This window comes from Calidris pugnax, unplaced genomic scaffold (assembly GCF_001431845.1).
Source record: "Calidris pugnax isolate Ruff unplaced genomic scaffold, ASM143184v1 scaffold211, whole genome shotgun sequence".
In the NCBI taxonomy this organism is placed as follows: Eukaryota; Metazoa; Chordata; class Aves; order Charadriiformes; family Scolopacidae; genus Calidris; species Calidris pugnax.
The window spans coordinates 563,723-591,504 of NW_015091083.1; the positions used below are offsets into that span (position 1 = coordinate 563,723).

General features: G+C 40.8%; 1 protein-coding gene across 3 annotated transcripts in view; it reads right to left on the reverse strand.

Annotated features, from left to right (window-relative positions):
- The window catches only part of TSPAN4 (tetraspanin 4), a 367,797-nt gene that overhangs the window by 227,000 nt on the left and 113,015 nt on the right, over positions 1 to 27,782 (reverse strand). Inside the window, exon 3 of one of the 3 annotated variants that reach the window (XM_014957439.1) lies at positions 6,436 to 6,557. The exons of the other annotated variants lie outside the window; for them this stretch is intronic. The gene's annotated coding sequence lies outside the window, so the exon portion shown is untranslated. The remainder of the gene's footprint in view (positions 1 to 6,435; positions 6,558 to 27,782) is intronic. 3 annotated transcript variants of the gene reach the window in all.

The window sequence follows — 27,782 nt, forward strand, 5'->3', positions numbered from 1 at the left end:
AGGCTTTCCCTGAAAAGCTGTTTCAGCCTAATATTTATTGTTACTCATATGGAATAGATGCAGTGACTACAGCGTTACCTTTTTGATTTTGCACTAGATTTTGGCATCTGTATGGATGACAGATTTTAATTTTGTCATCCTTTGCCATATTTACATCTGAGTGCTTTTTGTATGGGATAGGGAAATCACTCTGTTTGATCTAGAAACCTGCTTCCAGAGGGGAAACCAACTCAACCTTCACATTCTGGTCACATGGAACCCATAATCATTAGCACGCCACTAGAAAGACATTTGGGGTTTGACATAGAAGACATCAGGATGCAAGGAATGGCAGGAGAGGAAGAGCTGGCACTTGCAACATAAGAACAGCAGCATGCCTTCATTTTGACACTTACAAAATAGATTCTAGTTCAGTAAATACACCAATGGTAAAGCAGAATAGTAACATCCTCCAAGAAAGCCTGCAAAATACTGTTTTCTACTCAAAGTTGCTGCATTGTCAAGTCTTCCTCACAGCATGGTGACACCTGGGGCTTTCCAAGCTTTACATCTCTATGAGCAGCACAGGGAGAGCCCCAGAAAAAAAGACTGAACCAAGAACTGGAGCACTAAAAAGCAATTTCAAAAGAAGAGTTCAGACCAAACCCTTCAGAAAATGTTTGCTTAAAACCTTCTCATCCAAAACCTCACTCTAAAGCAGCACCATGGTATTCTCTTGCTGATGTTCTTCATGGAATTTCAAATCAAATAGCCTCAATTTGCAAGAACGAATATCATATCTTACTCCCCAAATCCTGTAAATTCTCTGTGGGAGTCCCAGAACTCCAGCTGGGTTCTCTCCTCTTGCTAACAGATTTCAAGGGACTTGCACAGAAATAGCAGATTAGAATTTAGGAAATAAACATGGAAATGAAGCACAAGTTATACCAAAATATAGCTCACTCCTCTAGTTCCATTTGTTCTGCAGTGATAACAAAAGGGGGAGAAAAAAACTCCAATAAAGCCTGACACTAAGATTCAATATTGTATCTTCCGGACATTTTTATATGTTCTGAAAAACAGGCCCTGGTAAGTTGTCTCACATTGGGCTCCAAATATTGAGAAGTATTATTTAGGTATTTCCTGATACTAAGCTTTGCAAAATGATTATTAGTGCCTGGAAAATAAAGACTCTAAAATAATTTATAAGAGAATAACAACTTTCTGGATGTTACAAGTATTATATAAGCTAAAAAGTAAGACATAAAGAAAATACTGAAAAAAGGAACACGAGGAATAATACTAATCTCTTGAAAACAAAGTTCAAAACCCCCAAAAATACAGTTAAGACAATAAACATTGCTGGTTTCAACTACGTAAAGGAAAGGTATACAGAAGGTGAAGCTGGAGTCTCTCCAGAGCTGCACAATAATAGCAGACAAGGCAATAGCCACCATTTGTAATAGGGGAAACTCTCACTAGATATTGAAGGTAGGGGGGAGAAGGAATCACTATGAGATTGTCTAACATTGGAACAGGGGCTCTGAGACATGAGGAATCTCCACCTTTGGACACAAAGACAAAACTTATGATTTACAAAGGTCCCAAGTGGCCAACCCAATATAACTTCAAAACTGGCCCTGCTTGGATCAAACCAGATGACCTCTAGATGTCACTTCCAACATGAATTATTCTCTGATTCCACGATCTACAGGAAATTTAGGACTGTGTAACACAGTGATAGAACTCAAACAGGCTGTATATTGAGGGCAAGGCAGGAGGTGAAACACTACGAGCATCAGTGTTTTGGAAGAAGAGTGTGAAAAGACAACAGGCTGCCTGAGAGATGGAAGATGAACTTACTGTGTCTCAGATTGCATTCCAAACATTAAATGAGGAATATATTTTTACTGAGAGTAAGTCACTTGACAGACTAGAAGAGATTTTTTGGCAGACCTAAGCAGTAGTGGAAAAGTATAAGGAGACGTTTTACAAAAAATCATGGAAACACAGCTACAAATTATAAGTTGCTTGTCACAGAAGGGACATAGAGTGTTTAAGTATGGCCACACAGACACAGGCTGTTTACACAGTTATGTTAAAAAAGAAGATACATGGTGGAAAAGCTGAACACCCAGAATGTAGGATAAGGGGCCAGGCCCAAAGGAATATCAATCACATTACAAATGGATGTACTTTAGTTGACCTGAGATGTATGTAAAGTATAAACTGACAAAGTTAGAAGTATTGCACACTGATAGCTCTGCAAAAGTATAACCTATAAATAGCAGAGAAGTTATCACCACCACAGATCAGATAGAGTTGCAGAGGAGAAGAGCATACAAGTATCACAGGATTTTTCAGTTATTTCCACTCCTGAAGCATCTTTAAAAGACCAGACACAGTGACCATAAGAAACAGAAGAGAGAGAACATTTCATCACAAACTCTCCTCTTCCATTTGACGAGAATAAAGTGATACAAAACAGAAGAAAAGGCCATCAGATGGGACTGACTAGGGGCCTAAAATCACAATGACAGCTGTTTACAAAGCACTGAAATCTTCTGGGGAAATATCACAGTAGCACAATACAAATTGGTGTATTATCTGACCTCAAGTCCTCAAAAAAGCAGCATGGACAGGGCAGCTCTAAAATACTTCAGAAGGCATTTAAAGTCCCTGATGCTCATCTTTCAGGTAGCAACTATGTCTCTCATTCTCTCACTCCTGTCCTGTGGTGAAGAAAATAAAAAGAACTTTTGTGTTCAGATCCTATGTGTGTTCTTCACTGGTATAGACCAACAAGCTTTAAAATGGAGATTATTATTGTTGCCATCTTACAGATAAAGGCACTGAAGCACAAATAAGGAAAGATTGCTCAGCAGAGCAGTGAGAAAGATAGGAATGGAGGCAGTCCCCTGTATCTCAGCAGCACTTCTTATTCACTAGGTCGCCACACATTTTATTATTCATCACTTTGTCATTAGCCTAGATACACGAAGAACATAGATTGAAGAGAGTTCAACAACAGCTTACCTTTCTGGCTTGCTAAATTTGCATTTATATTTCATCCAATGCATACTGATATCTCCCATATGACTAGGCTCTTCCCCCTACTCCTCCACTGATATGGAAAAGCTCCATGGTAGATAAACAACTCCACATTTTCAGTATTTTTCCTGTAACACTGCAACTGCTTCCACCACAGTTGCACCACCAAAGGATGCTCAACTTTCATTAATCCATAGACAGAACTTGAATATCCCTCTTGATTTGGCCTAGACTCCCATTAAGGGAAGGAGGGGAATTTATTATAGCTAAGTTTCTGTTCACTAACAGGAACTACTCACAGGAAATGCTTGGATAACAGCAGAGAATAACAGAAGATAACACCGTAACAAGCAGGAGGCAGTTTTACATTGAGGCTTGCAGTCAGGAAAGTGAATGCAATGAAGATCATCTTGTTCACAGTGCACCCACTGCATCCTCACTGATTAAACAATGTAAATCAAGGGAAATGTATGACTATCAGTTTACAGAGTCTAGAGCATTTAAGCCCAAAAAGGTAAAAGAAAAGCAATATGGTGCTGCTTCTGACTTGTGGCATTAATTACAGAAGCAAATTTGCCAGGCAAGGGTGAAACACTGTGCATCTGCTGTCTGTGACAAAAGTTTTCTGGTGTTAATACTTGTTGCACAGCTACCTCCATTTAAGAAGCCAAACAGAGCCCTGGAATCTCCACAAAAGCATATTTTAAAGTATGATGCAACGGGCTACATTTTAGGGCCACTGTTGATCTAAAAATCTATGTAACATAAGCAATGTGCCTTGCTCCAGTCCCATCCTTGCAGCAGACACTTCTTATGGGAGGGTTTGCAGCCATTTCCCCCTCATCTGTGCTCCCGGGGGGAACAAGTTTTTCTGAGAAAGTACTTCAGTCAGATGACATGTTCCCATTCCTTAGCAAGGACAAATCAATCGTTTTCAAAGTCATCAGAAATAGTTTGCTTTCTCCTCAGTAACTTGTTATCTGCTCTTCTGTACAACTACTTTGAATCTATTGTATTGAAAGGCACCAGATTGATAGCCCAGACTTTGATTTTTCAGTGCCAACGTTGTACCGAGGCAGTACCCCCACCCCAGCAGCACTAAGAGACAGCAGCTAATAGGAAATCATTGATCCTACCACCTAACCCAGCTCTGCAGTGCCATTTACTCAAAGTCCTGCTATACTCTGTGTCTACAACCCATAGAGTACAAGCAACCATGGTAGGAAGCTCCAACTCGATGATCTGTGTGTTAAATTGCCTCCAACTTGGTTTATCAAAATCCCTGTCAGTAGAGTAAGCTACATCCAGTTTGATACAGCCATTGGCATACCTGCTAAGCCTGCCACCCATGAAGCTTGATTATATTGGAGTACTTCATGAGGTGAACACCTGATTCATTACAACCAGCTAGAAGCTACTAAATTCATTTCACATCCCTGAAGACACATCAAATCCAACAACTGATTTGCAGTGGCTTCAAAGCAGCTGAAGTAAAAGACTCTATTTCATTATAAGCTGCCTAAGCCCATGCATTTCCATCTCTGGCCACACAGCCTTTACTTTGAACTGCACAAATAGATTAAGGTCATTGTCAAAACAATAGCACAATGTCACCATGGATGAGCTGAACAGTGACAGCAAGTAAGCAGTAGCTGCATGGGAGAGCAGACAGTAGCAAGTTACTAAAAGAGAAAGCAAGCTATTTTTCACAGAGGTGAAAATGCCTGATTTCTTTATGCTAAGAACACAAATGGTTTGGGATGCTTTAGGCAGATACTAACCAAATGGATGGCATTAAAACTACCCCTGTCTGCTGCAGTGGAACAGAATAGCACACTGCAGAGTCCAGCCAGCACAGCTCTGAGTGGTCACCATAATCACTGCATATTAAAACATGCCAAATAGAGCCAACGCCTTATAAAAGGAATCTGGCTGGTTTTCTGTATTTCTTTTTGCACCAAAATAGAAAATTATTGGCCAGAGCAGATTATAACAAGGAGAATTGTGACTGCCTAGGACCCTTGCTCTGCCTAGGACTCTTGCTCGGATTATTGTTGCCTGTGAGACATTTTTGAGTGAATATCCTGGCCCTTGTGCACCTGAGCATTCTGCTATTACAGACACAAGGAAATCACAGCTCAGCAACAAGTGGCTACAGAAAAACACAACAGCAACAAAACAAACCCCACTATTGGGCTGCCAAAGCATGAAGAAGTACAGAAGCAAGATCTGCTTTGACACAGCCACAGCCAATTAGCAATTTCGTCCCCTCTATATGCCTGGTATGTGCATACAAATAGAGTGTTTGTGAACACGATGTCTTCCTGAAGCTCAGGCAACAGCAAGACTTTAGAGTGCACAGAGAGATTTCCACCCAGGTTTGGGCATGGCAAAGATGCCACCAGCAGCTGTGATGCTATAAACCTCTCTCCTTGTTGAACCCTGCTGCTGTCTATCACACTCCATGCAGCCATCATAACCACGTTCCTCCGTGTCCGGTTTTATCCCTTCATTGCTTTCTACCTACAGCAGAGGGCGAGGGAAGATTCACTTCTTCACAACACCAAGCCAGCTAACTTGTATCTTAAATTGAAACTCTGGAAAAAACATTGCTTTCAGAAGCTCACTTAACATGGCCAATAAATAAAAAGGTCTATTTTTTTCTGCATTTACTGCTTAGTAAATCCCAAACACATTAGTATCATGGTAAATTCTTCTCGTGGCCCTTGCACCAAATAACGAATCCAGCTATTTCACAGCTAGATACTGTGGCCAGAAAGCACAAATGCTTTAGGTGGATATACCCACACCTGTTATATTTGCTACAGAAGATCGACAAGAAAGTAATTCAAGAAGTAACAGAGCCATGAGGTCTTCTCTATCATAGGGAATAAAAAACAACCAAAAAAAGCCAAAACCAGTGGCATGCAATGTTTCCAAGTATGTGTGGGAATCCCTGCATTGTAAAGTGGGTTAAGAGATCATTTGTAGCTGTATTACTGAGTGAAGTCCACAGGCAGTTTGGTTCACAGATATAACGAAGTCTTAGTATCTGTGCAGGGCACAGCAATGCACTTTCTCGCATACTAAGCAATATGGCAGGAATCTGCAGTGAAGGTTATTTACACAAGATGCTGTGAACACAAGTGATATTTGTGACCTGGATCTCAACCAGTTATGCCCTCTGGGATTAGAACACTCAGACACAGTCTAAGCCATTAGCAACAGCTAGCAAGGTGGGAAAAATGAGAAAACAAGAATCAAAATAGGAAAGATATATCCTGTTTTTAACAGACAAAGGAGCCAAATTTCATAAAAGGCACATCACTCTGAAGCAATGATGTCTGTATTTCTTTTGGGGGAGATCAGGGATCAGGAGGGACAGCACTAGACTGGCAGGACTACCTGAAGCGTCCGGGAAACTCAGCAAGCCACGAAGAATGAGAGCACAAACAAGTCTCCTGGTCTGCAGAGCTGGTGATGGGAGTGCTGGGGAAAAAGGAACAAAACCGCTGCTGCTGGGAAGCCTGTTGGAGAGAGATGAGAGGCAGCAGCTTAGTTTGGAGGTCAAGACCGTGGACGGGGACTGTGAAAGTTGTGAAAGGCCTGTAAGGGATAGAGGGAGACTCTGATGGAAGACTTTGGTCCTCTCTGCAGAAAAACAAACAAAAAACCACCTGTACCAAAGAACCACAGCCACAAGACTGGTACCAAATTAGCTGAGCACATGGCTCTGTTAATTCTGCCCAAGTATTTTCTGTTTGATGACAGACTGAATTGCTGCTCACTGAACCAGGGTTATCTCCCCCATGCATTACCAGCCTGGCAATCAGAAAGGAACCTGGCAAACAGGACTAAGAACAAGGACAAAGTAATCTTCTCTCTGAGGCCTGCTGCCAAGCAACAGAGCTGCCTGCCTGCCAGCAGCAGCACTTTCACCAGGGACTTGGTACAAGAGCTTCTCTTCCCTGCAGGTAAGCATGTGTCACCTCAGGGGCAGCCCATCTGTTAACTTCACCACATGATGGACACGGAGGCGGATGCAGGAAGGGAACAGCAGGAGTTAAGAAAATAGCCTTTTGGCTTGTCCCTGCCATCAGCGCACGGTGATGCACTCCCAGGTGCTGGCAGCTTCAGGATACAAGGTGCCGACTGGTCTGATGACACGCTCTCCCTACCCTGCTGCTCCAAGCATCCATCCCATGTTGTAAATAAGACTAGCACTAAGTTCCCAAGGAAACCATAGCTCCTTGGTACTGCTGACGAAGATTTTCCAGTTCATGCAAAGAGGGCAGACCAAGTTAGGTTGGACTCTGTAAGAGACCTGATGAAGCACAACCAATTATGAGCATTGCTCCCAGGACCCCTGGAGAGCTGACAGCGCAATGGCTTGGCCATTATGCTCCAGGCTCACTACTGAATCACAAGATTTCATTGCTGTCCACCAATTCAAATACAGCTGTGAGATCTTCTAGTGGTGTTTTCCTTTGGTGCTGCACCATGAGTCCCAAGAAAACATCTGGAGAGAGTGCAATAGGGTGAGAAAGCCAGAGGGCTGCAAGCACTTAATAAATCATAGTGAAATTTCACACAGGAGCTAACTGCTTTGTGGGCTTCAGGATTTTCCATGCTAATGTTAGAACAACTCACTAGAGGTTGTCAGAGTCCTCACACCCATCCCGCCACAGGCAAAGGCCGAACTGTTCCTCAGCACTTAGAAAACTTGCTGTTTCCCAGACAGTTGACACCTGAGTACCAATTAAATTTCTTACCAGACTGCATTACATATTCAAGGATATTGTGCTAAAGAGCGGGAATTTTCCTTCTGACACTTATAACATTTTTGTTCCTTTCCCACAGCCTCTGGCTGCTTCTTCAAATTGTGGGGAAAAGGGAATCATGCACGTGTTCCCGCAAATCATGTAGTCTAGGGCAGCACCCCACCTCAAAGTTGGTATCTCAAATACTTATTTAATCCTTTCCACAGTAGTTGTGCTACAGACACCTCATCAACACTGGGTTTGCATGCAAAAACAACAATCCGCCCCTCTGCCAAACCCCACTGCCAGCTCTTTAAAAGGCAGTATTCTTCAAAGCCACCCACAACACGTAGCTTAAGTTAAAAATTTTGCAAAAGATTGTTTTTAGCTTGGAAATGATAGTGCATTTAAATTGTAGTTCTAAGTCATTGCAGAACATTTTAGCAGCTGGTTTCTGCCCCTACCCTAATTTCCAGCTTCTCCCTTCCCATTTCCCCTCTTCTCAGTCCACTGAGGTGTTTTGGACTTTTTGCTGAATATTCAGCTCAGATAGAGGAATCAAATAATTTTTTAATCAAGCACTCAAATCACTGCTGGTAGGCTCATTTGACAGCTTCAATAACCAAGCACTCTTGTGAGAAAAGCCACCGACGCATGAAACTCACATATGCTGTGCAAAACCTGAAGTACTAATGCAACAGAATCACCAGGGACTCTCAACAGAAGACTACTAACTATATTGTGCAGGTAAAACTAGTATTAATAACTCTAATGCACCATAGGGGACAATAAATTGAGGAAGAAAAGGGGGATGGTACAGAAAATTTCCCAGAAGCCCAGGTTCGGTACCTGTTTTCCATATGGATGAGTGAGTCTCAGGCATTGCGGTCCTGCATCAAAGTACTCTCTTTTCCAGTTATTCTCTGGATCTTCAAATAAGTGAGGTCATTTCTTGTGGTTACCCAAGAGGTACAAAAGCTAAAGGTGTCCAAGAGGTAGCAACCATGCAGAACCACTTGGATGACTGAACAATCTGGTGCCTAGCCCTGACAGCACAGAAACACCAGAGCAAAGTTCCCTTTTCTGGAGCTCTAAATCTTTCTGCTAAGTATAAAGAAACAAAGGTGTTCTCACATGAAAAAAAACCTGAAGACAGGTGGCACACGGAAACACTATCACACAAAAAGGTATTTTCAGTTGCAGGCAAAAGCCTAACTGCTTCTCTGTGCTCATGCAACACTATGTTTCTAGAACTACATTGGGATCATAACAGTGCTCTATCTAGTCCGAACTTGACGTTGGGGATGCCTCCCCCATTAGGTTGGTATACAACTGAATTTCTAAGGAGTTAATTTTCCAAAGTACTGTCGTGGCACTTCGTCCGTGACACACTGACACAGCCCACTCTCTCTCTTTGACATCCACAAAAATTTTACCACTAACTTCAGTGCAAAAAGCATTTGGACAACAATGGGTGCACTTAAAAATTCCACATGGAGATATTTGTTACAGAAATATGAAGACTGGCATAAGCACAGTCTGAACAGAAACATTGAGACTGCAAGCACCAGGAGAAACAGAAGCACAAAGGGTTTAAAGAAGGGCCTGTATTGCTAACAAAGACCACACTCCTATCCTCCTTAGCACACGAGGAAAACAGGCAATGGGTGCCAAGCTGGCCTAAGATTTATGGAAGATGGAGTAAGCAAGGCTCTGCTGCAAAGCACAACCCTGCAACCACTGCTGAATCCTAAAGGGAACAAAAGAACTCTGCCAAACCAGGTTTGTTACATCAAGGACACCACAGACTTGACATTAGGCATTCTTTTTCCTCTGTGTCACACACAAGTGATCCTTGCCAGACCATTTGGATGTACACCTCCTGGTGCTTGTGGGCATGTGGGTACAAGTACGCAGATGAAAGAAATCTATGACAAAAGGAGTGTCAGCACTTATTTAAAGATTTTTTTGAGTAAATAATTTCCCCTTCCATAAAACCTCCCACTGAATTTTGTTATGCTGATTTCCCTGCACATCCACAACTTCCGTGATACTTAGCCCCTACCTGCACCAAAAGATGAGCCCATTTAAGTTTCCTTCATAAATTAAAACCCTTCTGTTTGTCCACAGCACCTCACCACTCTTGGAGTTGCTCAGGTCACTGACTGTAGGTTCTCCTGAGTGGGAAACTTCTTCATCAAAAGCTACTGCAGCACTTCATGTGAATTCCTGTTTTCTACAGCTCAGGTAGTAAGGACTGAGCATTTAGCCAAGTAGGATAACAGGATAGACTATCATATAACAACTGACAAACTACTTACACTATTTCTCACCATACTACTATCATGGTTGAAACTTTAATGAAAGATTTTCTCCACTTAGGGCAAAAGGGAGATGCTTCCAAATCTAATGGTACTTTTAGGTATCTTAAAGTGAATTTTCCACTTCATAGGAAGATACTAGTGCCAACCTGTATCTCCTGTTCTTCATTTACGATAAAATTACAGTTAATGAGCCACTTGTATATGCCACACAAAGGCGAGACGCTGCAGTGCCAAACATTTTAGTGTCCAAGGCTGTTGAGGAAAATAGCTTCAAAATTCACGCACATTTAAAAAAAATAATCTACACTACAAGTAAGACCAGACATTGACATTTGCATCTGCAATAGGCTGTCTAAAACACGCAAGGCATCTCCCAGCCCAGCCTCCACCAACAAACATTCAGCCCAGGAATTGTACCCAGCTTGTATTGGAATGATACATTTCCTCCTCCCACTTTCTTTTCTTGACAAGATTAGTTTCCCTGGGATGAAGGGAAAAGAGAGGCATGTGGCAGTGATGCATGCAGTCCTGCTTCTGTGATAAGCGGAGACTGCAAACCCACCATGCTGAATCCTGCCAAACATCTGCTCATGTGAACTAGATTACGAGAGTTTCTGTTGGTTGTTTATTTAAATTATTCCAGGGAGCTGAATTTACATCTCCGAACCCTACTTTGCTTCCTGCATTTCAAATTGTTTACACTAATTTATTTGGCTGTAAGATTCCATTTAGAAGGAAAAGAAAGCTCCCCAAACTCTGTCAGTATTTACATGCAATCTAATGTAGTAAAAGAATGACACCCAATACGAATCTCAAGAAAAATTTGTAACACATACAACACTTGAAAAGATGAACTTCTCTAAAGGTCAGATGCTAACAGTGGATGGATAAAACCTGTCCTACCTTGTGGATGAACTTAACATTAAGAATGCTGTTACTTGCCTTAATGAGACACCCCTAACATTTGATACTCAGTGAAAGACATTAAGATGTAGATGCTTTTCGAGTTCAATCTAGTCATTAATAGAACTCAGGGGAAGAATGGTAGATATAAACACAAACAAATGCTACTCAACACACGACCAACATGTCAAGCTCTAAGCAGCCTTCATAAAGAATGCTCCACTTTAAGCAAACAGTGATTAGTCACTTCTTGCTCCTCTGCCAAAAGACGGTGCTCTCTCACTTATGTCCTTTATGGAAAACAACATTTTGAGATTGGACTTCCAGGTCCAAAATCCCCGCTACGGGCCACTTCAGGAAACAAAATTTTCTCCTGAAAAAACAATAAAGACTATTAACATTTAGGTAAGCATTAAACCACCTCGAGCCACTTAAAAGCACAAAGAAATGAGAAAGTAAGATTTTATCCTATGAGGGATCGTGTGCTTCAAGCACAGTCAGAACTTGGCTGTGAAAATTAAAATACAACTGTTCTAAAATTTTGAACAAATTAGAATTCAAATTTTTGTTTCAGAACTCCAAGTTATTGTGCTGATAGCCCTTTCACTTTAGGGCATGAAAAAAATCAATAAAACAAACCATTTCCACGGATATTATTCAGACTTCCCAACTTCAAATAGGACCAGGAAAGGTTACACAAAGGACAAGGAAAAGAACATTGCCCTGGCATCGCTGTTGAGTTTAGAGAAATTTTGGCTAGCAACAGCAATTAAACTGGGTTATAGGATTTAAATCTGGTGCCCCAAGACTAAGTTGATTCCTAATTCAGCTACAGCTTTGCACAGAGAGTGTGGTGAAACTGCAAGGTGATACTCTTTACATATGGTGCAAGGCCAATCTAATCATCATGTGGTTTACTAATATAATCATACTGTGGGTCCTGAGCTCTTAATTGTATTACTGTATGCATTTTTCATGAAGGCCAATCTAATCATCATGTGGTTTACTAGGTGCAAGGCCAATCTAATCATCATGTGGTTTACTAATATAATCATACTGTGGGTCCTGAGCTCTTAATTGTATTACTGTATGCATGCCTGAGCTTTTTGTGTCATGAAACACTTATGAGACCTCACTATTTCGTGTCAATTTGGTCCTACTATCTGGCCTAAACTGTTACCTGCTTGGCATTCTCCAAACTATCCAGTATCACTGTTCTGCCACCAGAAAGATTTAGCTCACACTCAACTTCTCAGATGTTTCACTGCTGCTGGTTTCTGTGTGTAAAGGTGCTGATTTTAGAAAAAGGTGCCTCAGGTGTCCTCTCCATAACACAGACACTTCTTACATGCATGGATGCATGTTGAGAGGGAATGACACAGCCTCCCAGTGCCTAAACTTGTGTTCATCTTAGCATTAGGATCTATCCTGGTTTTGAGCATTGTATGCTTCTAACCAAAGGGACTGTCTGTGTATGTTGATGCTTCCATTCAAACTTATACACTACATGCTTATTTCCATGGATGCTGCTGATAATATCTAAAGCTAGCAATTTTTTCTTGTTAATTCTATTATTGTCTGCTTTGCACCATTTTCTTTTCCTGTAATTAGCTCTCTGCTAATATTTCCACCCTGTTGTGCCATAGAGCATCCTTTCTTAGGCATTTGCCATTTTAGCAGAAGCACATGTGCTCCTGGGGTTTGCTTACTACAACCCCGGGCCCCCTCCTCCCAAAGCTTGCTGCTTCCTATCCAACTACGCATATGCAAACTCATGATTTCCACTGGTCTCCAGACCAGTACTGTCAACGTGGGGCAAAAGTTCAGACAGACATAAAATCTCACCAATTAGTAGGCATCAGCAGCTACGGATAGTAAAGCCAAAAACTTGGCGGGGTAGGCTGGTACAGTTGCTCAGGACAATCTGCAAAGCAGCGTGCGCTGGTTTTAAAGCTGCCTGCCAAGGGAAGAATGCAAATGTCCAGCCTCTGCTCACAGCATGACTAAGTTGGTAGCTTTTCAACTGGAAAAAATCCCTATTCGCTTCTCATTCCTGTCCCGTCAAGTGTATTCCACCCCGCCTTCCAGATGGCCCCCTTCGCGCTGAACTTGTGCTCCCATCTTTTGCTGAGACGAGATGTCTCACATTGGCTCCCCACCACACGCTGTGGAGAGGACACTCTCCCCAGTCCTTGACAAAGTAGAGTTGAAAAGCCCACCTTTCCAGCTTGTTTGTCAGCATAGCCTCTCCCCCTCCCACAGAGTACACAGTTCTTTACACTGCCTCCCACAACAATAAAAAAGAAAGGCTTTAGCATTTCTCGGCAATCACATTAACTTTGATGAATTGTCTGGCAGTGGCACCTGCTGCTAAGGATACAGATGTACAAGATGAACTAAAAGGCATTTCTCCATAAAGCTGATGATATCGCTGCAGATATGTCACTGTACAAATATGTATTTTTCCTGTCATCTGACCAATGATTTTTGCTTCGGCATAGGCATCAATAAAATAGCTTTGGGGGACAAATAACACCAAATAAAATTTGCAGAAATCCTAGTAATGAAACAGAGAATATAAGGAAGAATTTCCTTATGTTTCACTGAGATAAGCTGTTCTTCATTTTGAGTGAAAATTTGCTGTATTTAAAAATTATTAAATACAGCTCCAGGAAAAAAGAAAACAAATAACCTGACATGCATTTCACAATAATAACTTGAGTATTATTACAACTGAGTTGTGCTCTGTGGCTACAAACCCTTTGAAATGGAAACACATACACATTCAAATTATTAGTTCAATATCAGTTCATATTCATTTCAGCAAAGCGGATCAAAAGTTCAGAAAGAATTAGTGTGCACCAAGTATGACATCCTGCAGAAAAATCTCCCATTCTGGTTGGGACTTCAGAAATAACTACAGTAGAATAGCAACTAGAATATTCATTAAAAGGTGTATGCAACACCCAATATATATTGCAGACCCTGAGGGCATATTTGTCACTTCCACAAGGACTATCAAGGGAGTTAAAAGTGCTGCATACTTTTTTGTTTATTTATTTATTTTATTTTATTAACCTTCAGGGTGATTTTTTTTTTTAAGGTGGGCACATGACAGCAACATAAAAGGTTGGTTCTTCAGTTCCTCATCTGACTGCTTTGGCTGTTCAGAATATACAAAGCAACTACAAAGCTGCTATCAAAACAAGTTGGGGATTTTCCAGCATCAGGCACATTCTGTCCCAGACAGCATCATTCTGGTATAGATGGCCCACAATGGCTGCTAAGGGCAGGGATAGGAAAGGAGAGCCAGGTCGGCCACAGGAAGGTGTGCTCTTCAGGTGTGTTAAGTAGTCCATGGTGAGATCCCATTACAGGTAGTAATTCAGAAAGCACTATTTTAAATTAGCTCCCAGGTTGCTCTAAGTTCTGTAAAGGATAAAAATTCCTCTTGTGCACATCAGTTCTGGTTATAGTTACACCACCTGTCACAACCATGGGTCTTCCTTTCCAAGAACTCTGCAGGATGTGCACAAGGATTAGACTTTTATATGGCTAATAAGAACATTTGCACTTATGTTAAACAGGATTTAAATTTTATTTCTAAAAGATGAGAGAAATCAACCACTAAATGAGGGGCTTCTAAGTTATGCAGTATTGGCCAATGTCCGGATTAGTTGGGTCAATGCTTTGGCCTAGTGTGGTCATTTTTTGTCATGCCTATGAAGTACAGCCCCTTTTGAAAGTGTTGTTGCTTTTTAATTCCCAAGACTTATAAAATGATTTGGCAATCATCTGTAGTGAAATCTGCTGAAGAAATGTTAAAATGATCTTTTTTCGATTTTAATTTGAGGAATCTTTTTTCAGGGTCTGTAGATTATGGGATGCTTTTGCTTTGTCTTAAACAGTTTGTCATTAGAAAAATAGAGCAGAGGACCTTGAGACAATACCTAGAAAGACATTGACAAAGCTTTGAGGAGGATTTTGCAAGTATACAATTTTTTAACCGAAATAATGATTTCCAACCATTACTCTAGGCCAAGTTACAACTGCCCTACAATGCAGCCAACCCTCAAAGGACTCTTGCCTCCTATAGCTTTGGAGCAGGCTTGTAAAGGTAGTTTAAACTTCCTAATAAAAGAGCTAGGTACCCTAATACCTTTCCAAAACTAAACATCCATCTTTTTCTCACTGATCAAGGCATTGTGCTGAAGACCTAGAAGACAATCTTCCATATTGGTGTACACCTTAGTGGGTACCAAATGGCTTGCATTTTGTTGGTCTAATTTCCATTTTGTTATCAATCTGCACACTGGCTGCCAGCAATATTCTCTCTAACAAAGTGCTCCAGCAGGTTGATCCATCAGATCCTATTCTGTAACAGGCTGAACATGACCAGAGGTGCTTAGCTCTTCTTACAGCCTTTCCTGGCCTTGTGTTCTTTTATCAGACAGCCTCTGCCATTGCACTCAATCCTCTTCCATCAACACTTTGAATTGTTTGCCCCACAGGTGAAATTCATAGCTTACGCTTGTCAACATGGTGCTTTTGGTGTTGGCAGAGGAAAGCTTATAGGCAGAAAAGCACCAAGTCTGCTGCTCACATGCCACCTCCTGGCATATCAATCCCACATAGTCACGTCCCCACAAAACATAAGCTTAACAGAACAGCAGCATGTCAGCTACAGAAATTATTTTAGGATCATTCATAATATCCTGCTAAAGACAGGGCAATTTTGAGAGAGAAAAAATTGACACATACCATTTACGCAGTTTTTATCTGACCTTGCTCACATACCTCTTGGCTATTTGCAATTCCTCCTATAAGCCATGCCAAGCTTCGTACTCAGAAAAGTCTCTCATGATGGGGCTTCCTAAATTATCCTTAACAGTAAAGACTTGATACTTCACAGCACAGTTCTGGCTGGAAATAATCTAGGAAGCACATGCTCTGAAATTCTCAGTGAAGACATGAGATTGCCCAATGCCTGGGACCAAATTTTTGCTGCCTCTTCCCACTCCACTCCAGCTGTCCCACTACACTTCTCAGATTGAAGTGGGAGTGCTGACAGAATACTTCTGAGATGGGAGCAGAAGTCATCCCGGTCAGGGCTCTTCTCAGATCCTCACAGGTGAAAGGCTATTTTAAATGTGCTGATTATCAGGCATGCAGATGCCTCCACAGACTGAGCACTCCAGACTGGAGAAAGAGAAAACCCTCCGTCAATAAATGTTGGACGCTGCTCTCCCTTCAAACTCTGACAGACACCTCTTGCAAGTGCCAAGAATATAACAACAGGGCATAAACATAGTGATAGCCTCCATGGTATACAATCCCAGCCTCCAGCAACATGTGTCTCAGGAAATTCCCAAGCTGGAACTGGTATATTTATATTTAAGTGCTTTTAACAGATCTGCTGGAATACTATTGTCTAATCGCATTCAGCACCCCACACATCTAACAGCACTAACTTCCTCAGGTTAACTAAACACAGTGTGAAAAAGTCCTTCCCTGTTTTGCATTTGCCACCTGACAGTTCAAGTGGTAGCCCTACAGCTTTTGTACCATGAGAAACTGAGAATAACCAATCATTCTTGACTTGTGTCTCCATGTTATTTACAACTGCCAAAAGACTACATATCTACCCAACCCCTTTCCTCTGCCCAGCTTCTATTATCCACAAAAGCATCAGCTCTAGTTGAAGCTACAGGTTTTCCAACACTGAGCACGTTGTCTACTGTAGAGGATTAAGGACATCAGTTTTCAACTCAAAGCATATAATTGTGCAGAATTATAGAGCCACAGAATTAGGAGAAACTTGAAAAGACCACATGGCTGACAGTAGAACAGGTCATATCTATGTCACCCCAGACAGACATTTACTTCATCTATAACAAACCCGAATCTTCTATTCCGGGATTGCAGCCTATTACTTCTTACCTTACACCTACAAAGAAGAGCTCTTCTCTTCCTCTTTCCAGCAGCCATTTACACGTTTGCAAAATGTTATTAAATATCCTTAGCAATCTCTTATTTACCAAAGAACTCCAATTCATGCAATCTTCTGTTTAGATTTTATTTTGACCTTGATCATTCTCACTGCACTCGTATCAAATTGGCCAGTTGATCCACATCTTTCAACTGCAGCTCCCAAAGTCTGAACTATATCCCAGCTGAGACTGTACTAAGTGCCAAAGGAATGGATCATTGCACAGGTCTCACGGGCAATATGTACTGGTATTGCATTGCAACATGTCTTCGCCTTTTGAAGCAACACAGCATTCCTGACTTAAGTTCACAATAAACCCCAGATTTTCTCTTATAGGCCTACTTGTACTTACATAGTTGATTACTTCTCAAGTAAAATATATTGCATTTATCCATTTTTTCTAGTTTTTTCCAATTTGTCAACATAATTTTGGCTACCAAATGCATCTTCTCTATTTCCCGCCCCCCTCAGAAAATGAACTGAACACTACTTGCAACAAGGTAGATGGGGATGCAAAAACTTTCAGATTCTAAAAGAGCATTTTTAAAATCGAGCTACGAATCAGGGTCTGAACTACCTTCAAAATAGTTCCCTCTAAGTCTCACAGGTGCAGCTCATCTTTAATGAGGTTTCATAGGATAATTAAAACCTGACAGCTTGGGCAAACATCCAAATCTTCGGTTATTCACCTTAGCTGACAACTCTGGCAGATAGTTTGAAGTGTTGTAATTCCTAACAAAAAGGGGCGCATAATATCTGGGGCCACTGACAGAATATTTGAGATACCTCTCATTGCTTTATCCAGAGTAGGCGAAAATGGCATTAGATAAAGTGCTGCAGTTAGAAAGAACTTTCTCATGTTCTTGTTATTTTAGGCAGCTCTGCTATTGGTACAAGGACACCAACAGTTTTGCCATGTCACTTCTTTAAAATACCCATTCAACTATTTACTGTGCGGTGCTGATGACTAACCTAACATCCTGCAACATATTTCTAACTCTTACTGAACCTCCCAGAAGGGGAACATCCAGTGAGGCCAGCACACACGACACGGGTAGGCAGAATTACAGCATCTATTCTTGTCCTCGGACTTTATTCAACTCATGGAATATCCTTTAAACTATCCGCAGTCTATATTCACCCTCTATAAAATGGCATTAGTGAGAACAACACAAAACTTTTGTTTCAGAAGTGGGATGGCCCTCTAGGAGTGGCGCACTGGCAGTTAATTTGGCAGTTCTTGAGGGGGTAAAGATGGCATTAGCAGTTACATTTGTGATAAATAGATTTTATTCCCATAGCACCTCTGTTGTAAAATCATCTTCATTGTACAGACTGGAAAACTGAAAAGCAAGAAAATTAGGTGACTCAATTCAATCAGCAAGGCTGAAATAGAATCCGGGTCCTGCACCCAAGCCTAGTGCATTACATACTAAGATGTCCCAAGTAAAATAAAACTATACAGATTTAAAAATTCCTGATGTTTGCAAATCATCCTGTAACTGCACCTAACAGCTCACTAACTTATCTTACCGCATGGAACTGCTTTGACTTTTGCAGTTTTATTCCTCATCTTACAGCAATATGCTTCTCACTTTATAAAAAGTTGTTTTTCCACATGAGATTTCCCAAATTTACTTTGGTTACCTGCTACAGATCAGCCTCCCAATGCGGAGCTGCATGAGAAAACAGTATCCTCTGCTCTGAATATCAGCAACGTTCAGGGATGTAAGCTGTGCCAGGGCACAAGAAGAGAAAAAACAAAAGAGGCACAAATAGCTTTGGCAGTTGGTTTGCTAAAGTAGACCACTGGTACACGACACCATGCTAAGCTATCGAGCCCATCTAACATAAGGCCATCCAGCAGTACCTGGGGACAGCACGGCCGTAGGTGCCCGTGTTACGTGTAAAGTGCAGGTGCCCGCAGCCGTACCAGGCACGCAGGGGTAGCACAGAGCAGATCAGCACAAGGGGGTGCACTGAGAGTGTCAGACAAGCGTGTGCAGCTGCATCCCAGGGCCTAGAAAGAAAACAGATGAATGCACTGTGCCTGGCTGCGAGGGTACCACGTGTGGATTTGCACAGTTTTGCCCTGGGCACTAACGGAACAGACACTCTGCACACACGGCTGGCGTGGGTACTTCTAGCAACATGGAATCTAGCAACTCCCTCTGGAAGGAGGATCATACAATTATTCAACTCACAGGGCAAGCCAAAAACTGCAGGAACATCAATTTCTCAAAGTCTTACTAGCAATGGCCTAGAGGATACATATCCAAAATGTCTCAAAAAAAAAAAAAAGAACCCCCAAAAAGGTTTTTTTTACCACTTTCAAAGGTAATGTTGGTCACAAAATCTTTGGTAGCATCCTAACAAGACTTTCAAGAAAACGTCCTGGCTCTAAGTAAAAAAATCACTCCTTCATGAAATTGTGCCACTTTTTAAACCACTGAGAATAATCATCCATCTGAAGCCTGTCAAAACAGGATTTAAACCTGCATAGATCTCATGCCACAACATTGACAGAGTTTGAAGCTTTAGAGAGATCTTTCAGTTAAGCAGTCATGTTTTAGGTACTATTTTTTAAAAGCACTTAATGCGGGAGGCCTTCAAAAGACTACTATTTATATATCTAAATTCCCAGGAATTTCCAGGCTAGAAAGTTTCTGGGAAAAAAATCACCTGCCATGCAAAAATCAAGGACAAACACTTCCACAGAACAGTGTTCAGGTGGGAATGAGCAGCATGCCCTTCTAATCACAATATATCATTCCAAGTCTCTGGAATCTTGTAAGGTGTGAAGCTACAAGTCTCTGTGAAGCTGAATACGCACCGAACAGACACTTTTTAAAAGTCATCTTTGGTTTAGTGGGAAAATTTTGCATGGTTCAGTAGATTTTTAATTATTCACACTCAAATAACTACACTCCTGCTGGAAATCAAAATATTAACGTACAATACCTTGCTGAGGGTGTACAAGCAACACAGGTCCCTCCCAGAGTATCAGCGGTGCTGGGCTCGGACTCATCTCAGCTGGGCTGCTCCCCTCCTCTGTCTGCCTGCAGAGCTCTCGCAGTTGGTCTCGCATACACCGAGAGCTGAGCCCTGATTCATGATTTCAGGCTCCAGCCATGGAATGCAGGCATTGAAAACCCAGAACTATTTTTACCCCTGAGCAGCCGCAGCATTTCTACCCCATAAAGACTTCTAAAGCTAATGCCTTACCCTAAACACACACACCCCTGAACCTAACCAGCTAAGATGCACGGTTCCCTGGCATTTAGCGTGGTTTTTAAACTGTGCAGTTGCTATCAACAGGACAAAGCCCCTGACATTATTGTCAGCCCTCAGAAGTCAGACATTTGATCCCAGTTGTCAAAATTAGAAATTCCTCAGAAATGCTTTGCTCCGGGAGATAAGATTAGCTCAGAGCAATGACTGTCTATACAGTTTGTCTTGTATACCACCAACCCCAGCCTGCATTTAACAAATATATAGTAACATCTTCAGCTAATTTACAGACTGCAGACACAAATAAAAATCACTGCGTGTTAACCGAAATCACTACGTGTTTTAAGGATAACCACAAGGCCATGGCAACCCCCAAAAAATTCACGAAACAGATAATGAATGGCTTTTTATATAGAACATCCAGAAATATGCAATTGTCTTTAATAAATAATTAGCAACAAATCAGAGCTAGACATCTGAAATAACTTTTCAAGATTATACAGAGAAAACTGACCACTAGAAACTTTTACAAATGTGCTATCTTGAATCTACAGGATTCTGTAAGTATGCTTCAGAAATACAAAATACAATCTAGTCTTACTGTGGAGGAATAAATAACAATAAAAAAAAAGACAATCTGATTTTTGCATAAACAACTATGATGAACACAGTATACAAGCACTTTGGCAGACAGCAGCCCACAAGCAAGTGCGTAGCTGGACATACATAAGAGGTCTAAATACCTCAGAACCAATAGACTCACTAACTTAACTTGCTCATATGTTGTTTTAGGCAATGAAAAATAACTGTAGGCATTTCTCAGAAATATGTGTTTAAAACACAAGAGGCATGATACAAAACTGACAAAAATACTGACAACAGTCAATCAGTAGTTCTTAACCTGTGGAAGCATGTGGAGCCTTAGGTAAGAACTAACACCTCAACATCTTATATGAAAAAATGGTCCCAGCCATCTTAAGTTTTCAGGATGACAAAAGAAATAGTCTGCAAAGGGTGACACTGCCAAGTACATAGGAAGACAGTTACAATTACCATTAAGCAGCAGATGCCCCAACCCAACGAGCAACTCAGTGTGTTTTAGGGGCAGCAACTCCTGTAAGGTCCCTTCAAAGAGCAGCTGCAATGGAACCTATTGTACACATGTATACCTAGAGTAACCTTAATGCTACGTGTAACTTAAAGACAAATTCTTGACCAGATATACCCAAAGCTGTGGCAATCAGCATTCTGGAGATACTCCGAGAAAGTTACACAATAATTACATGAATATTTCTCAGATCACCCACAACTGAGTACCTCTAGCATCATGCAGACTGATTCTGCAGCTCTGAAGATTCTGGCCCTTGTCAGTAAGACCTTGTACTGGGAATCTATCTTTTGCTGTTTCATACTCACAGTGTCTCTTAAGAAAGTGTAGGGGGAGCATAAGGAAAACAGCAATGAAGGAGACCCTTTTGGTGAATGAGAAAGCTACAGTTAGAGTGTATAGAAGAACATGAAACATACAAGTGGGCTAGATCTGACATCAATGACCTAAAGCTCAAAAAAGGTGTTAAACAAATAAAGGAGCAATACAAGCTTGTAATGTCCAGAAGGCTGAGCCACTTTAGCCTGCTGCTGTGGGAAATAAAGCAGAAGAAATGCTGTTGCTGTGAAATCGTGTCTCTGTGAGAGATTATTCTCAGTGAACAGCCTTTTGCTATTTCTGCAATGAGCTGACTCTCCAGAAGTCCTTTTCATTTGCAGGGAGACACTGGAAACCCCATCAGCTACAAAAAGTCAAGAGAGAGTAAGTCTAGCCAACAAAAACCCTATGCAAGTAGCTTCACAGTTTCTATTACTTTTCACCTAGGAATTAGGAAGTACATGCTCCTACCAGCTAAATTATTATGAGTTCAAGAACTGACAGTGCCTCAAATTATTTGCTCTCACAAATAAGAGAAAGTGTAAAAGAATGGTGTAAAACCCATTCCTTTCCAGCAGAATATTTAGGGTTCTCTTTGCATATTACCAAACAGAATTCAAAGGGGAAAAAAAACCCCTACATTAATACAAACCTGAGGCTGCCTGATAATACCTTCTGCTTTTAATATCTCATTCAGCAAGCTTCAAACTTCTTGAAAACCAGAAGGTGAGAGCCAAGTATGAATTTTTAACCAGGCTCCCTTGGAGACTGCCAACACCAGATAGGAAATTATTCATCATTCTTATAGAAACAGAGAATCATAGAATGGTTCAGGTTGGAAGGGACCTTAAAGATCATCGAGTTCCTTCCCAACTGCCATGGGCAGGGACACCTCCCACTAGACCAGGCTGCTCAAAGCCCCATCCAGCCTGGCCTTGAACCTTCTCCCAGCTAACTCAGTGGTTCGTATAGTGATGCTGAGGAATGGTCAGAGGAGTGTCTAAAACTGGCAGTAGAAATATGAGGCCATGTCTGAGGGCCTCAACATTTCCTTATTTGTTCCTAAATGAAGGGTTTAAAATATTTATTTACACACTTGCTTTTAAAAGCCAATCTTTTCCCCTCTGTCCTCAATTTTATCAAATATGGATTTGGCTTGGGATCAATGGTCAAAAATTAAAAAAATACCTACACGAAGCACACAAACAGGTTTTACATATCAGAAGAAGAAAATACCAAATGTAATGTAGCATTCAGCGTGACAATTACCAAAGAGGCTTTAATATATAAGAAAGGAGGAAAGAGAGGAAACAAATGAAAAAAGTAGCTTCCCAGCTAACTCATTGGTTCGTATAGTGATGCTGAGGAATGGTCAGAGGAGTGTCTAAAACTGGCAGTAGAAATATGAGGCCATGTCTGAGGGCCTCAACATTTCCTTATTTGTTCCTAAATGAAGGGTTTAAAATATTTATTTACACACTTGCTTTTAAAAGCCAATCTTTTCCCCTCTGTCCTCAATTTTATCAAATATGGATTTGGCTTGGGATCAATGGTCAAAAATTAAAAAAATACCTACACGAAGCACACAAACAGGTTTTACATATCAGAAGAAGAAAATACCAAATGTAATGTAGCATTCAGCGTGACAATTACCAAAGAGGCTTTAATATATAAGAAAGGAGGAAAGAGAGGAAACAAATGAAAAAAGTAGCTATTTTGGGTGTCAAATTCTAGCAAGTTTTAAAGTTTTTGCTCTTCCAGAAAATCCACACAATTCGTTTCCCTTCTGAGAATTAGCACCACGTGAGGCATCTTTTAAGATATTTTCAGGCATAATGAAGAAATCCCAAATCAGTTTTTCATAAAAATCCTATATGCTTATAGGAGAAGAGATATAATGAAATTATCAATCATTGGTGTTAAACAGTCCATGCAACTGAAGACCAACAGAAAAGGTAATTTGAAAGCAATTCATCAATTTCATAGTTTCAATTTTCAGCAAGAATAACAAATTATTATAAATAGCAGTTATAATGCAGAAACTCAGGGGCATCTCCAGGTCTTTCTGTTACTTTTCAAGAAGCAGATACTTTTCAGGCTGCGGATCCTGCTTAAAAAGTGATGGGAATGACCTGACAGCTGATATAACTGCTGCCACTCTCTAGCACCGCTCTGGGGAGATTGAACAGGAAGGTGGGGAAAGGAAGAGAATCCCAAAAAGGTGGTGTACTTCTAGCTTAGATCCCAAACTAACTGCCTGATAAAGGTTTTGCACTTGCATGCAAATAGAAACCAAGTATGAGAAGACACCCACAATGTGCATTTCTTCCCTCTTCTTCAGCAGCTTCAAGTGTTAGTAATCAAAAATAGTTATCACCACTACCTATCCAAAGTGCACCAGCATGAAAGAGACAAACACCTGCAGAGCTACCAGGAGCCAAGTTTGCAATCACAGTGCAGGAGCTAACCACAGGCTTAATTTGTGTTCATCTCATTGCAGCATTAATGCCCAGTGCCATAAGAAGTCTTACCCACTTCACAGGGGTGAGATGTTCACAGAATCAACCCCAATCGAGAGGCAGAAGCCAAGAACTGACCCACCTGCACTGATGCAAATCCAGACTGCAAACAAGGAAAAGCTCCAATTGTGACATTTGCACTTACTCCTGTTTCAAAAAGGAAAACTGGAAGTCGTATCTCTCAGCTTCTGCTTAGGGCTTGAACTGATGCAGCCACATTGCTCAATGGCTTCTAAGCACAGTCAGGACACTCAAGAATTATCACTATATGTCTTATTTTTTCTACCATTTCCTAAAGCATTTTCTCTGAGCTACTGTTGAAAAAGAAGACTATGCTAATATTGCTCTGACTTAGAACTCCCTTCCTTCATGAACTCAAGACCTTGCAACCCAACTATTTAATGTATAAATTATCTGAATGTATTGCCAAAAAGAGGTGCAATTATTAAAACTGAATGTGCCTGTAATACTAAGGGCACTCATTTTTGTGTATAAAAGACCTGTCCGACAATGAAATCTGAGGATGTGTGTGTGGTGCTGTTGCATATGTCAGCAGCAAAGCTTAATTCTACTCTCAACAGAAACACAAAATTCCCTGCAACAATAAAATGTCAAATTAGCAACAGAAAATGCCAACATTTTAAATTCAGCACTGAAGCCCACCTCCCACGTGTTTACCTTTAATTTTGGCTTCTTTTATTGTTATATGTTACTTGACAGATAATGCAAAATGCATCAAATCAGGGGTTTTTTTTCAGAAATTGTTGTAGATATTCTCCCTAAATTCTGTCTTAGATCACATCTCGGTTTTTCTCTCTTCATTTCTTCCTTGTATTTCACCCTTCTATATCAAGAGCTAAAATGTCAGCCATCTCCAAAAAAATATATATATAAATAAGGAATGTCATAGCAGCTACTGAAAAAAATAAAATAATCTCCTGTGCTGCTACATCCATGTAATTGCTCCTTGTCCGGTTTCTTAAACACAAATTGAGAGGAAATGGAGGACCAAATATAATCATAACAAGAGAGTAACATAAATGTTCAGCATTTTAACTTTTCTAAATGGAATCACACATGCAGTGTACAACAGAAAACAAACAAACAAAAAATTACCCTTCATCCTCAGGTAATTAAATTTTGAACAGTGCATGTAAAAAATCCTATTTAGCTTGTATGACTTGTAGCAGGTGCCTTCCTTACCATAAAGTCTCCTTTTATAAGTAGCAGTGGCTGTGCTAAGACATTTTTCAGCACTTCCAAGGCTTTCCAGAGAGGAAGACTAAGAAAGCAATACATTTTTTTTGTATTTGTGAGAAATAGCCGTTGATTCAGTGTAGCAATTTCATACTTTGCATACTTAATTGTTTCCCAGTTACATCCAGTAGATTATTTCATATTTACCCAGGGCTGCCACACATCTGAGAGTCCTAACTATATCCAGCGTGCAGAGCAAGTACAGCAGCATGCAGTTAGCCCAGTATTTTTTGGAGTAGGCTAGAAGTCTGAGGACAGCTGTTAACCGTGTTAGCTCGAAGTTGCCACTTTTTTGTGGCTTATCTGCTATGCTTCTAACACAGGACAACTAATGCCCTCAGTTCTGAGGAAGGGGTACCAGAATGGTACATGGTGAAAGAGGCTCTTCTCTGGGAAAGCTAATGGTTTATGAACAGTATCGCCGTAGGGATCAATAACTGAAGCTGTGATCAAAGGAGACAGGCGAGCCTTGATTAAACACAGTGGGCCATCTTTTATCTGATGGATCAAACCTGGAAAGGGTATGTCTCCAAGGGGATAGGTTGGATTCCACCAGTTTCTCAGCAGCACACAATGGAACACTTACTACCCAAGAAATAAATTTGAGAGACATATCCAACATTCTGCAGGACTCTGCAAAAGTCTCATCACCTAGAGGTGGGATTCAAGAGAGATCCAATAGCAGTCAGTTTAGGTGACTGGATGGGCAGCTGCTACCTGAAGACACCAGGTCCCTGGAAAAGAGGAGTTCATGGGAGAGACAGATATTGGAAGGAGTACCTAAAGGTTAACGGCACTGCACACACACCACACGGTTACAGAGCATGACGGCCTTTCCTAGACATACACTGTAGCTACCAGCGAAACAGCAGCTTAAACGTGTATGTATGTACACGCTCTTGTTTTCCAAGTGTTTACCACCTGCATCGAAGTGTTAGGAGAAAATTTCTGAAAGTGCTTATATCACAATTACTTGTCACCAATTTTTTTTATTCCCTGAAGTTTACTGGATCTCGGAGATTGTTTGTTCTCTCTAGGTGTATCAGTTGATTTACTAAAACATAACACCCTCACATATGTCTTTAGACAACCAAAGCTACCAATATAAAATTACTATGGTGGTGGTAGTAAACACTATTACTAACATAGGGATTCCAAAAGCATTATGTACCTAGCTTATTTATAATCTTAGGAAAAAGCTACTGACTAACAGGTAATAAAATACACATTCAATTTCTTTAGTTTGTGCGGTCATACACCTTCTCTGCAAAAAATACATAGTTTTCACAGGAGTGCAGAAAATAATTTATTATGACTAATATTATTATTTCTTCATGAAAGTAATCTACAAAGAAAGCTATGGATTCAGAAAAGAACATTAACATATACTTAACTAAGCAAACGAACATCCCCATCTCATACACAACCCTGCAAACAAAAAGTGAGAATCAAGGGGCTCTCTACTGCTGTCTGATGAGGCTTAGCCCAGGCTACGTTGCATTTTTTCCTGAACTGAGACACCCAAAGATAAAAAGCAGGATATTTCCTGCTCTTCTAGACCAAATTGCTCTCTTTAGTATGAGATAAACAACCAAACTCTATTGAGTATTAGCAGTCCACTATTTCTGGGGTGTCCTGCATACTTAGCAACATGGCCTCTACAGTTACAAAGATGATAATGCCACCTTGGGTTCTGTGCAGGCTCTTGACCTCAGGAGAAATTAATTATTCTTCTTTATTCCTTCAGAATACACAAAAATGAAAAGGAAGTAATATTTCTGCAGGCCAGAAGAAGAACTTCCAAACGTACATATTTCCCCCCACTTACAAAGCCCATCAGGGATCAGTGAAAACATGCCAAAGAATGTTCAGCCCCTGTTCTGGAGAAATAAGAACCAAAATCAACAATTAATGAAAGCCCAAGCCATCCAATGTTAAAGTTTCTGCTACTGAGCCAAGTTTCTGCTACAAACTGAAATCAGAGCTACATGGAGGCGAACACACTTTCCCACTGCGTGGATCATTAATGAACAGCATTAGCCATTTTACCACTTGGAATAAAATACTGTGCATTTTCTCAACTACTATTGTTCTATCATTATCACAGAGGCTGGTATTTAGATTTTCCTTGAGTTCCTTGGCATCTAACAAAGATCTGTCAAATGTAACTTCTGGCCCTGCTTCACAGTTTAGCTTTAACCCATGCATGCTTGATTCCTTGTAAATACTAGTTTTTCCTAAAAGTAGTAATTTGCATCAAAGATGCATCATTGGGCTCATCTTCAAGCACTGTAGATTGGCACAGCTCCAGCCACTTCTGCGGAATGCCACAGATTTATTCCT